The sequence below is a fragment of the Phalacrocorax carbo genome, chromosome 7 (genome assembly GCF_963921805.1).
Source record: "Phalacrocorax carbo chromosome 7, bPhaCar2.1, whole genome shotgun sequence".
NCBI lineage: Eukaryota > Metazoa > Chordata > Aves > Suliformes > Phalacrocoracidae > Phalacrocorax > Phalacrocorax carbo.
Genome location: NC_087519.1, coordinates 39,967,052 through 39,980,873, shown reverse-complemented (window position 1 = coordinate 39,980,873; position 13,822 = coordinate 39,967,052). Strand labels below are relative to the sequence as shown.

The 13,822-nt window shown below is 41.3% G+C and overlaps 2 long non-coding RNA genes across 2 annotated transcripts; one reads left to right on the top strand and one right to left on the bottom strand.

The window, feature by feature from the left end:
* Positions 1–266: 266 nt before the first annotated feature.
* On the bottom strand, positions 267–4,007 carry LOC135314202 (uncharacterized). Its single transcript, XR_010373650.1, has 4 exons — positions 3,799–4,007; positions 2,784–3,077; positions 447–578; positions 267–330 (listed from the first exon to the last, which is right to left on the bottom strand). It is a non-coding gene; the product is annotated as an uncharacterized LOC135314202 (long non-coding RNA).
* Positions 4,008–4,495: 488 nt separating this feature from the next.
* Positions 4,496–7,154, top strand: LOC135314201 (uncharacterized). The gene is made up of 4 exons (XR_010373649.1): positions 4,496–4,646; positions 4,848–5,022; positions 6,115–6,218; positions 7,037–7,154. It is a non-coding gene; the product is annotated as an uncharacterized LOC135314201 (long non-coding RNA).
* The last annotated feature ends 6,668 nt before the right edge of the window (positions 7,155–13,822 follow it).

Here is a 13,822-nt window from a genome sequence, read left to right as displayed (position 1 = left end):
TGATCCAGTTCCAGACCAGGATCTTGGGCCTGGGGTCAGAGAGTGGAGAGGCAGCAGCCAGGATTGCTGAGTTGCATTTGCATGTTTGGCTCATTCAGCAACTCTTAGTTTCCATCAGCAAAGCAGGGTACCATCTCTGTGGGCAAAAAATACTCTGATCATCGACAAGCAACAGCACAAAATATTCTGGCTGAAGCTGGGAGAGTTTGCTTAGAAACCCAGCTTCAATACCTTTGCTTAGACAAGGAGGGAACAGAATTACTAACCTTCAAGTTCAACGTTCAGTTGTAATTAACACTCGGGGGAAACACATCCATTTCAAGACAGCTCCTAATTCCGTAGATAAAAGGCAGAATGGGATCTCAGTGCTGGAAGCTACAGCACAAACTTAGTCAAAGTAGGGTGGTAATGTTTATCAATGACTGTAATAAGCTTAGCAAACTTACCTGATGACAAGATCCATCACAGGGGATTGTTAAATCAGCCCTCAAAGTTTCTTTATTGCTGTTCTCTCTTACCCGAGCGAGAATTTAGATGTTTCATGCAGATGATCACATGATCCATTCTGGTCTTACCACCTAGAAATACCAAGCAGTAGGAATTGAGACACTGGTAATAAACTGCTTACAAGCAAGTAATGTATTTTTATTTGTTCCTTGATGTCTCTAAATTGCCCAAGACAATCTGTGTAAGAAAAGAAGGATGAAATCCAAGATGTAAAAATACTTTTCTTCGTGAAGTATTTATCTTGCACTAGAAAATGGCCTTGTAAAAACAAACAAGAAAAAGCACAAAAACCAGGACCAGCTCAAATACTTCACGCGAAGGAGCACTGAACTCCTTTGATTTCCGGTGTCAGGAAAAACTTTGCTTAAGTCAGAGGACCCCCACCCAAGCAATATCAAGCAACCTTGAAAATCCAAGAATAATGTTGACAGAAGAAACACAAGATGATAATTGGTGTGCATTATACCTTAGAATCTCTCTCCTGCTGACCAAGCCTCACCTCAGGTGTATCATAGACCTAACAGGTCTGTTTTCAGCTTATTATAAATGAAGCCAGTGTGCATTATCTTGAAAATCGTTGCTTGAAAAGTTATACAGCTAGCTGGCCAACCCTTTTCTCTTTATTATCACCTAAAACCCTCAGTTTTGCATGTGGGTGTTTAGCTGGAACAATCTTTTCTGAGTTAGTTTTGCCTCTGTTCATTACAGTAATTGCAAACAAACTTCACAGCACTGTGGAATCACAGTGATGACTGAGCAAAACATAACTAACAGGAATGACATTCTGGGGCACCTGAAAACCTGAATACTGACAAAAATACTGAAAAGAATAGGAATTCCACAAACGTGGGAATTTATGCTATAGCTCTCCCAAAACGTTTTTGACTTAGGCTTTGCACAACCCCCTCAGTCGTCTATCATCTAACATGGTACGAATCCAAGGGGATCCTTTTGTCCCTTGACTCTAAATTAAGCCTTACATACAGGAAAGCTATTTCCAGGAGGACTCGGGGGATTTCAGACACAGCATACTTCAACACTGAGGCATTTCCAGAGAAAAAGGCCATAGCAAAGCAATGGTTTTAGAATGCTAATAAGCAAAAAAGCCACCCTTGTATTTCTCATCAGCCACGTGGGTTTGCACAATTAAACCCCAATAGTTTCTTCCAGGGCTTTGTTGAGGTCCGGAATAGCCCTATGTTAGTGTGCAGTGTGGCGTACCCTGCCTATTCTCTTCTCTCTGCAGGTCTGTCTGCCCAAGGCAGCTCCTTGCTCCATGCAACCTGTTTTTCCTTGGCTGTTGGAAAGGAGTTGTGGTTTTACTTTGCTGCGCTTGAGCAGTGTTTCCGACAGTGTCTAGAATCAGGTGTTGGTAAACTGCAGGAAATACTTAGTTCAGCCCACACTGAAGCCCCTCTTCAGTGAGTATTTTCTTAAAGCAGAAGTGACTTTTCAGCAGAAGGCATTTATTGTAAAATTACCAGGCCCAAAGAACCCGACAATTTCTGGAAAGACCCTCCTGCCATACATTTTGGAGATCCATGAATGAACATTTTTGATAGAGAAAAGGTCTTATTCAGGGATTTCTAGCTACTTCTCATCCTAAAATCAACTGTGCAGGTAGCAACCCGTGCAGCCAACAGTTCCAAGCTGAATGCTGACAATACCCTCTGAATGTGGCTTAAGGCACATTTCCACTTTCTCTGAGGTGGAGTTGATGGAGGCTACTTAGAGTAGAGACTGCTTCGTTCTTCTCCATTATAAATTCCTGATCATTAGTGGCTGAAAAAACATCAAAAACATGTAACCCTTCATGATAAAATTTCTTATGTGAGTTGGCTGATCCCTGATGATTTCATTCTTGCTGTTGAATATAGGGGGGAAATGCTGAGAAACTTTAGAGCTTCTTCACTTAGGAACTTCACTTCAGATTTATTAGGAGAAAAGTCTAGTTCTCAAATATTTTCTTAATAAAAAATGGCCTTTTTGGGGTTAAGATACAGTTTTGAATTATTTTGAATACATTTGAAGCCAACAGTTTCTGAAGGACCAGAGATAATGAACTGACACTGGTCAATATGGGTAGTCCCAGGCTGTCACCTACATATATGCAGTGCCCAAGGAGGCCACACACTAAATCTTTTAAATAAATAGGCTAGTATTTTAAGCAGCAACATAAAACGTTCTCAACTTTGTTTTATAACAGCACCCAACTGTCTGTCTGTGCAGGAACGGTAGTTTGTTACCAGGCAAAAAGTCCTACTCCAAAGCCTCACCAGGATGGAGGGCTGCTGCCAGCTGTGTTTGGCCTGATGGGCTCCTGCTATCAGGGAGGCTGGAAGATGCTGCCTCACACAGAGTCCAACTTGTTCATTAGGACGTATCCATTCCCTTGCCCACAAGTATTCACTGCTGTCTCCTACTGAAGCACCAGGCTGTCCTTCCCCCCTGCTTCCTTCACCTGCATAGCCTGCAAGCTCCGGATGAGCCTTTCTGGGAGCTGCCTCCTTCAGAAGGGAAGCCAGAATCTGCCTCATTCCTAGCAGAGAGTGCGTTGGGATGTATGTCATCTAAAAGCAAAAACAACATGAGCTGAGTTTATTGTGTAAAAAGGGATAGTATCAGCTTTGAACATGTAAGAAACCGATGTATCTGAACTGGGTAGCAGCTGGAAAATAAGCTTCTGCTGTACACACCTCAGGCTGGCTAGGCTGAACGACAGCTACCTCTGCCATCCACACTTGCAGGTGGACACAAAAATACTGCAGCTTTATGGGGTGGACAGGATCTTCTCCCTCATAGGGCTGATGGCTGCTAACTTTCTTTGTCCATTGCACAGCTATTGCTAAAAAAACCAAACCAAAACAAAAAGCTTGGTTTTGCAAATGCAAGAAATGGGTCTAACTTCTCCCTCCTGGCTGGGATTTCAGTCAAGACCACCACAGTGAAGGCCTTGTTCTCCCCTTGAAGTTCGAGACAGTTTGGTTTAGGGGAAATAGAGGCTTCAGCAGCTGCTTTTTGGTAAAAGGAACCTTATAGACAATAGGTGAATCATGCCCAAAAAGTGTCCCTTGACATCAGCCGCAAAAGCTTCCAGTCTCATGATCAACGAGCCCCTGTGAACTAATACAGGAAGAATTGTGATGGTGTTTTCCTGAAGCATGGAGCTTTGCCTCTATGTTTTTGCTGGGAACACAATTACAGTCCCATCTCCCATTCCCTTCAGCTCTGAGTTACCCAAGACAAGTCTGCAACATGGCAAAATATGAACAGTAGATCCCATTTCAGCACCTGGTGGTGAAATCCATGCTGGCCTCTTCCTTTTTCTCTGACCTTACACTTCTTTTTAGCATGTGACTGCATTAACCTCCAAGGCAAAGCTGTTGGGTTTTTTTCTGAGACACAAAGGAAAAGGAAGCATCATTAGTTCAACCCAAAAAGGCAATAAACAGCACATTATACCTATTTGTGTGTCTACTGGTATAAAAAGCTGTGGATTAATTTTTTAATACATCTGTGGAGGGGTCCAATCCTGCAAGTTGGGGGGAGGCACCAGTCTAGAGAAGCAGAGTCCAACTGCCTGCAAGGGTTCTCTGTCTTGAAGGTTGACCTCCTAACAGTGCTTGGGTTAATGTTTCATGTGTAATACCATAACTGCAGACGGGCAGCTAGGCACTTTTCAGTAAGATTCATTGTGATTTAGGTTCTCTAGCCTTTTAGCTTGCGAACTAGCCTAAATAAAGATTCCATGCAGTTCACATGCAAAAAAACCTCTAGGTGAAAGCAGAGATGTGAAGCAAAGGAAAAGCCGATCTGCTGTAATCTTCACCCTTGACCTAAATATAAAATAAATAACAAAGCTGTAGTGAACAAAGACCAAAGGTAGCATGGAAAAAGATCTTTGTTAATGACACCATTCTTCTGGGTCATGTCCTTACTGAATCGCACACAGATGAATCGCTCCAGTCTGATCCAGAGTGATGACTCACATTAGCAAACGAGTGAGCCAGAGATGCTAGTGAAGAAGAAGGGAGAGACTGTGAATTGAAACTATGGAGGCTGGGACCCTCACAGAAGTCATAAAGGAGGTTTAATTTTGGAGAATACAAGGAAGAGGCAAGGAGCAGTGCTCTGCTCAGGTAACAGGATGTATGTGGTGGAATTTTTTTGTCAGCTGCATTTTGGCTCATAACCATTTTGTCTCTTCTAACATGCCATCATAGAAAAGAACAGACTGATAGTGGGCTTGCAATATAGCATTTTCTTTCCAGAGGGACTAGCATTAACTGTACTAATCCACAGTGATATTTTTTCTGCCAAGGATTATTCTTCACTTTCAGACTCTTGAAGCCTAGTCTGGACTCCTCAACACAGACCTGCAGCTTAATAAAGGAGGATGGTACAGATAGCGGTCCAAAAAAGAGCTCCTTCAACCACAGCTATGCCATCGCCCTCCAGTGTTTTCAGGAAGAGAGTGGCTTGTTTCAATATCAGTTTGAAGTAACCATGGCAGAGGTACGATGTTTGGTTTCAGAGAGCAGGCGGTAAGTTTATATTGTCAGAGCAAACACTCAGGGCTCCAGATCACAACATCCCTTGTTGTTTACAGAGTGTGTTATGCCAGAATCGGATGCAAAGATGCACTTCATGGTAACAAAAGAGGACAACGCCATTATCCTGCAATTGTCAACAGTGTTACAGTGCTGAAGACTTTAGTTCAATATTTGCCAAGCAGTAAAATGAGCAATGCCTGTCAGTTTGTTGACCTAGATACAACAGTTACTAGAAAAACTATATTGAGCAGACAGCAGTTCAGTTTCAATTGTTGGGGACCAAATTCTAGCTACAGACCTAAATATTATTGAGTTACATTCAGATTAACAAGAAAACTGTTGACATGTTTTCGGATGCTGTCACCAGGGTACAACAACCAAGCGTCCTTACGTTGAGACACTTTCAAACCAAGTGTAACAACAATTTTGTCAGAGCCAGACACTACAACTCTTGCAGACTGAAATTCCACGGGGGACTTAAAATGTTGTAAGCATCCTTCCTGGAAAAGCTGAAAACCTTAAAAAAAAAGTTACCTTCAGCTTAACGCAGAATGATCGCTGTGGCTTCATTGACAGATGTTCTGCAAGCTTTAGGCTACAGCAAATGTTGGCAGAGTGGTACATTTGTACCAAACCATGCTTCTGTTCAGTCACCTGTCTCTCAGTGCAGCCAGAAAGGCTTCAGCTGGCTATCTGTGCTGGGAAGGCTGGTGGACCTGGGAAAGTGCCGGCCCTTGCCTTATACCAGGGCAGATATAGGGAGGATTAATACTCTAGTTGCACCAGTCCTGGGTAAGTGGCACAGACCCTAGACTGACAGCAGCCTAAATGCCTTTCCCTTGCAATCAGTGTGACACCTCCCATGGCCAAGCCACTTTATTTACGATCTGCATCTGCAATCTGTGTACAGGGGGATGACAAGCCAGTAGAACAGGCTCGTGCTAGATTACAGGACAGAGTGAACAGTACTGACACTAACACTTCTGCAGAGAAAATCATGCAACAACACTGAGTTAAAGCACAAATCAAGCGTATTCTCCTCTGTTTACTGCAGGCACTGTTTCTGGCCCCAAAGGGCTGACAACGCTCTGGCTTCAGCTAAAGAGCTGACAATCATCCCTACCCCACCATGCTGAACATGCAACTTCATGCCTGCAGGTAAAGTCTGTCAGAATCAGGACGGGATCAGCATTCATGAGAATCCCTCTTTGCCCACACCATAGTGAAAGAGTAAGACAATTTTGCAAAAGCTTGATTGGTGAAACCTGCTACAGACCGTGCCTTTGTGCTTCACTTGGGAAAAGCTGGCAAAATACTTTTCCCCATCTTGCCCAAGGAATCTACCTTTCACAGAGCATCCCCTGCCACTCACTCTCCTGTAACAGTGTCCTGCATCAATCACATACTGCAACTGCTTCTAACTGCAGAGACTCTGCTTACTGGGTGTTTACTAACTAGAGAGCACACCAAAACAGGCGTGACAAATACCTGGTATATTAACTGCAGAGGCCCACCAGTTGGCTTCAACCCGTGCTTTCCTAAGACAGTGTCCATATGTCACAGAGATTCCTCTTCAGCTTATCCAAACTCTCAGAAAAGCTTTTCTTTACATTTTAATAGAGGCCTCAGATGCTAAGATACCATTCTGCTTTCCTAAGTAATGTCACAAGACTTCTGGTTTGGCCACACAGTTGCTCTTTAGAAATGAAAAGGAGAGTCTGTGCTTCTGCTTGGGACAAGTGGCAAAAACACTGCAATCCTTTTTTTTATAAAGAATGGAGGGGGGAAAAAAGGAGAAAAAAAAAAAAAAGATGAGGAACCGAGTTCACTCACTCTGGGAACCCAGCCTTTATGTACTGTTTACCAAAAGGATGAGCTGGGAGAAGGGGTGAGGGGCAAATGTGTGCATTAGGTCTCACCTGCTGATTCTCAGGAGTCATGAATATTCTTATAATCCCTGTCTCTTGCCCCAACAGGCTACAAGCTTTTTCATCACAGAGCTTGATTTCAGCAAGGATCCAGGAGCTGCTCTAGGCTTTGGCAAATGGTATAATATTCCTTTTTTTCCACATCAAAACAGCCTCTTGCCACAAACCACTCTCCAACTTTTCTTCTGTTACTCATCTACTAATAGCATTTGTCTTTCAGACTAGATTAGATACTTAAATAAACTCTGTTCTGGGCTATGCAGAGACCAGTCAGCACATTACGATTTCTGAGGTAGTCAGCATGACTTTTTCATTGCATACATACGCATAGATAGTATATATGTTGAGATACAGGTATACTTATAAAATATATATACTTGTAGCTAAAACCAATACACCAGAAACAAAACTGAAAAGGGACATGAGCAGTAGTGTGAATTATACCACGTATTTTTCAAGCCAGACAGCACTATTGTAAGCATCTGATCTGACCTTCAGCACATCAGAGGCCAGAGAACATCACCTGGTGTGGGCATAATTTACATACCAATAGGGCAGAGGAGGACAGGGAAGGAGGTTGTGTTGTCAGGAAAAGCAAACATGGTGTGTAAAAACATGTAACAAACCAGTGTACAGAGATAAACCTTCGTGAGATAACCTATAGCTGGCTATACTTCCATAAGCCTTGATTCTAATTTTCAGGCACTGGTCAATGGAAAATTATTTTCTTTTACTGAAAAGGGAAGCGTTATCTCCTCCAGCTGAAGGGATGGACTATGCATCAACTGACAGGAGGGAAAAGGCCTTTTTAAATGGGAAGCTCTGATTTTCCTTATGGCAATAGTATCCAGTGGCAACCAATCTTGGGCCACGAAACAAGCATTTAATAGCTTAAAAAAATCTTTCTTGCAAAAAGATCTAATTGATTAGAGCTGCCAGATAGAATTCAAGATAAAAATTAGATCTTTTGTCCACTGGTTAGAGCAGAGTTACTACATGATAAGAACAAATGGGACAGCACTGCCTTCGTGGTTATTGGTGGATTTTCTAAGTTTTTAGTTATTCATATGTTTTTTAAAAGGGCCTTATACAGTTAATATTCATGTTCATCTTGCTTGTGAGAAAGCAAGCAAGGCCTCACACAAAGCTATACGTCACCAGTACCGGAACCCTGTGAAAAGGTAGTGTTTTAGCAAGAAATAGGGGGGGTGAGGCAGGGAAGCTATTCTATTTGGATGAAATATATAGTCCATAATTAGTCCTAAAGTACAAAATAATTTGCACATGCAAATAGCTTTCAGGTCAGGTGGGTTTGAGATTACAATTGTTAGATTAATTCATCTTCCACCTGAGATATACAAACATCCTACAAAAGAAACACAAACGAAGCATGGGCAGGGTTTTTTTTTGGGATGCCCTGAATCTGTTCAGGATGCAGAAGTTTGCTTTTCAAGCTTAATACTACTTATTTCATAACATCATTATCATGTAGTTCTATAAGCGCATGCAGAAAATATGTTAATATGCATCAGCATCAATACGATAGACAATATCCCTTATGTCTGTACGTTCAAGCTACAGTCCCTCAACATAAAATCATTAATATATCTAGATTTTTTAAGGCAACACCCTTACCTGGGGTATGACCACCCTCTGTCATCCCTTTTATGTCTGCATTTTTCTTACCAAATCTGAGGCCTGATGTTCTTGCACATTTGTCCTCATGTCTGCTTTGGCTTGGGGAAGCCTTCTGCAAAGTATACATGCAACACGAAGTGATGAGCCCAAATGATAAACGGGCCTCTCACTAGATTCCTATGGGGCTAAGCAGATGGCAACTGTTGTGCGTCTCCCATTTTCCTCCCAGATGTACACTGCTGTGGCAGTTCAAGTTACCCAGAACATTTCTCTTCAGCAGAACACCTCCATGAACACTGAGATAATGTAGATTGATTCCCGTTGTGGTTTACTTATGACTTTACACTTCAGATACTGCAGACTTACTGCTATGTACAGTTATGACTTGGAGGAAGTAATATTTTTGTTTTGTTTGATACCTTATGAATCCATTACATAGGAGGTAAGAATGACCCTCCAAACATCATGCCATTGACAGCACAGAGGACAAACTTATGACTATGCAGGATAGCTGTGCTGGTATTCCCACCTCACATTTTGCTACCAGTCACATTCCTCCAGTCTTCCTTCTACAAAAGCATCTTCAAGGATGCACAGCTCTGGCAACTCTGGTATGAAAGGTCTGTTTGCTCCCAAGGTTCTGTCCTGGTATGTGGGAAACCATTGCTTTCCTTACCATCAAACACATGATCCAAGATCAATCCCTAAAAAACCAACACGATTCTCTTCAGACCTAAGTGCTCTGCCAGTTTCAGACATAGGTCTGAAATACTCCTTTGCAATCTGTTGTTTAGTGTATGCTGTACTTGGCTTTTGCCTCAGCCTCAACTGCTTCCCAACTAAAACGTGTAACACTGGGCTGTTAAAAGGTCTTTGTTTGCTTCTCATCTGTTCTTCAGACAGATGTTTCAAGGCATGAGAGAGGATATAAATACATGCACACTGCTGGGGGTGGGGGAAGTGTCCAGGTGTTTAAGCAATGCCAAACGTGAAAGAATTCCAATTTCCTCCTTTAATCTGGCAATTCCAAGGGACCAAATGTGTCATGACTTGTACCCAGAACGCTTTCTGCTTGGGTGAGTTCACACAAGGTCTGCATTAACTCTCCAACCTGCAAGAAAATTATTTGAAACAAAAGGCTCAGATATGTCCCTTCCCCTCCAACAAGCCTGGAAACAAATGGTACAGGAATGAGGTCAGAAAGGAATCATCCGCCTACCATACTGCTGAATTCATTTACCTACCTCAGAGCCCATTCAAGAAAAGGGGTGGGATGGGGAACAAGGGATGATATAAAGCAGAATGAAGCTCTGGGGTCGCTCGCTACATTACAAGATTTGACAGGCCTTTGACAGCCTTCAGCTTCTTTGTGTCTTTCACATAATAGAGAAACACAAACTGAGCAGCCTGTGATCTGCGGGTTGCGCTATTAGATGGAGCAAACCCTTTGCAAATGCTAATAGTATTGTAGCATCCTGTCAGGCAGCAACACAAAAAAGGATGTTGATTTTCACATGAACCAGAACAGACTCATTGTAAGGAAGGTTGCAATGAATGTTCCATCTCTAAACATCAAAAGCCACAGGCAATTGGCTTGTGGAGGTGAGGTAAAACACTGCTTCATATGTTCTTAAATATAGGGGGCATACTGTTACCTTAATGCTTATTTCACGAGGCTAGCAAAGAGAGACCAGTTGCTTGAAATGGAAGTGAAAATGATCTTTGGTTAAGACTTCTGTAGTGAAATAATTTCTAGATCTAAAGAGGCTTTTGTTGTGCAATCTACTGCATTCCTGTAGTCTGGAAGAGATGCTCCTTTATGAAACATGAACGTGCAGATTCAGTCAAGGGTAGAGTTTATGTCATTCCCAAATGGTAAGGTTGATAGCAGTAGTGAACAAACAGAATGTGCTTGTCCTTTGCAGTTTTAAGGATGTGTCGGTCTTGTCCAGAGATGCCTGGCTCTTTCATGAAAAAAGTCTCAAAAATGTTAAAAGAGAATATAACACTTAAGGTATTTCTGTTATAAATTATAACAATACCATTTTAATTCAAACTTCACATCTTCCCCTATGCTAGGAATGGTATAATGCAAGTTGTTAATAAATGCACCACTCTGATTAACCTTCAAAAAGTTCATCGTTCTCCTTTGGGTGAAAAACTTGAACAAAGCTCATCTTGTTGGGTGTCACCATCAAAGATAGTTCAGAAATGCATTTTAAAGTCAGAACATGAAATCGCCACACAAGTTAGGACACGCTGCTCCAGAAGACGTCTTAGACTGTACAGACTTCCAACAGCAGCAAATCAACAGCCTTTTATCGGTGTTCTGCAACAAAAACACACACCCATTTGTAGCTATGCTCAGTAAACAGCTTTTCAGCAGAAATGGCTGGAAATACTTCTGGAATTACCTCTAGAATAGCACCTAGAGCCAATTCCAGAATCAGTCCCACAGCCAATGGCAGGCTCATTTCTGGATTCACCTCCAGAACCATACCTAGAACCCCACCGAGAGTCAATCTGAGAAACGCTACAATGGCTGCTAGACTCAACTCTCAGCCTTATTGCCACAATCACTTCTAGAGCCACATCTGGAAACAATTCCCCACTGAATGATGGCACCAACCCAAGACACTTATCTAGAGTCAATTTCAGAAACGTTTCTAGAACAGTTTCTGTGGTTGGCTCTAGAACTGTTTCATAAGCCAGTCCAGAAGCACTTTCAGAACTATTTCCTGAATCACTTCTACAGTCAAAACAAAAAACATGCCTGTAATTTTTAGCATTTCTTACAGAACAACAGCTTGGGTAATTTCACCGTCTGAGGCGCTACAGCACTGAAGTGATGGCAGATGCAAGCAAGATTTGCGTACGCAGAAATCTCCACGGGCTTTCCCCATTCCAGTACTGCAGCATAAACAATCATTACAATCTCTGTATCCTGTCAGCTTCTTCCCTTCGTTTCTGTATAGTATTTTATACTGAAAAATTCTTGACAAGTCTTGTTCTGTAAAAGGACTGTGATCACAGCCATATAGAACATATAGCACTTCTGACAAAATACAGCTTTAAGAGTTATCTGACTACATAGGACCTACCTTGCATGGGTTTTACAATGCATTTTATTTCTCTTACTGAATAAAAAGTAGCAAGTGATTAATAATGGTCTGCAAAGACTTCTGCAAAGGAAGATGGATTACTGAACTAATTACAAAATAGAACAGGATCCAATAGCAATAACCTGACATAAAATTAAAATAAAACAAACAAGTAACTTGCAGATGGTGAGTCACTGCAAAGGCATCCTATCAAATAAAGTGATAGAATCCTTCAACATTTTTATGATTGCTTGAAATCTTCATGTCAAGATGAAAGTAGTTTTTTTTTTTCTTTGAGCCCATTATTAAGCTCTATAGAAAAATAAATTTATTTCCATTATGCAGGTGTTCATAAAACATCTCTTAGCCTGGAAATCAAGCATCAAGAACCATGTCTGTACACAAGACAGAAGCAACTGGAAATACAGCAGTTCAGGCTAGCATTGTAGTTTGTAATCAGAACTGTAGCCAAACCTCTACTTTCTCTCCAGCTTTTAAAATTGGGCAGGTTTCTACAACTCAGTCAACAGAGTTCTCTAGTCAGAAGCTTCCTGAGGAAGTGAAACTAAAAGGAAAATACGGGAAGCTATTTATTAGCTGCTGGTTTTTTTCAGATAGCCATACATGCCAAGTACTTGTGAGGTACCGCAATATCTGAGTAATCTTCACCACTGTACATCCCATCTGTGTGAGGAAGCATGACTGGAACATTTCCTAAAGCACCCCAAGCCCTAGAAACACATTCCAAATAGTCAAAGAAAACTCACCCTGCATCTCTGCAAAAACAGAGGTATCATCACAGACCGAGTTCATATAGCAACACCTTCACTGACAAAAGTATCCCACAGGCATCTCCAGGACCAAATCCCACCAAGAACAAAGCGTTCTGACTGACTCAAAGGGCCCTAGGTCAGATTTACAAATCCCATATTTAAACATTTCTCAACTGAAGTGATGAAATCTCTTGCATCTTTTAAAATACAATTGTTAAGAGTTACTAAGTTCGGTACAGAAAAAAGCTTCATTCCTGTGCAGGTGCCAGAGCAGGGGCACAGGCTGCCCAGGGAGTCCCTTCCCTGGAGACATTCAAAACCTACCTGGATGCGTTCCTGTGCCCCCTGCTCTGGGTGTGCCTGCTCACACAAGGGGTTGGACAAGATGATCTCCAGAGGTGCCTTCCAGCCCCTGCCATTCTGTGATTCTGTGTAAGTTACATTCAAGATGTACGAAAATTAAATTCTCTAAACTTTAGCTTTGGAAATACACCATAACTCAGTTTAGGTTCAAAATATACTCAGTCAAAACATTGATTAATATATCCTTGATGGTGAAATAGAGCGTAACGGTATGTTTTTAATAACTAAGAACATCACTTGACATTTTCACCCTCTAATTTAACCATTCTTGCTTTTGACACTTTTATACATTTCCAAGTTTTTCATCTCTGTCATGGTCTGATAACTTTGGATGAGGTTACTAGTAATCACTCAGAAGAAATAATTCTTGACATTTGAAAAAACACCATTTGTACCTTTTTCATAAAGAAGTGACAGAAAAATCCTTGGCCATTAATATTTAAAACCTTGGCTCGTAAAGATCTTATTTAATGAAAACCAAATATCTTACCATATCTACATGACAGTAAAGAACATGCTCTGGAAATGAAATATCAATTTATGGAATAATCATATTTACATTTGCTGATCCTCTCCCTAATCACAAAAAACCCACAGAAATTACAGATTAGATTTTGCTCCTTACAATAAATTGCTTTATGCAGAATCTGAAGGTAGCGCATGTAATACAGAAAAATATCCTGAACTTGTGCAAAACAGTTTGGAATAACATACTTTTCAGTACCACGTGAGTTTTAGAGACAGTTCAAATAATTGTGTTTACTACCTAAAAACTGATCTAATAGTCAGCACATCCTTCTTATGCTGCTTAACCTAACCACAGCTAACTATCTGGTAAAATACTCCTTTACAAGGAGCAAATTGAAGTGGCAAGCTACTAGCACTTAGTAGGCCCATTTTTGTTAAGTGATGCTAACTTAATAGTGAGATAAGTACAGCTTGCCGTGACTTCTTTCCTC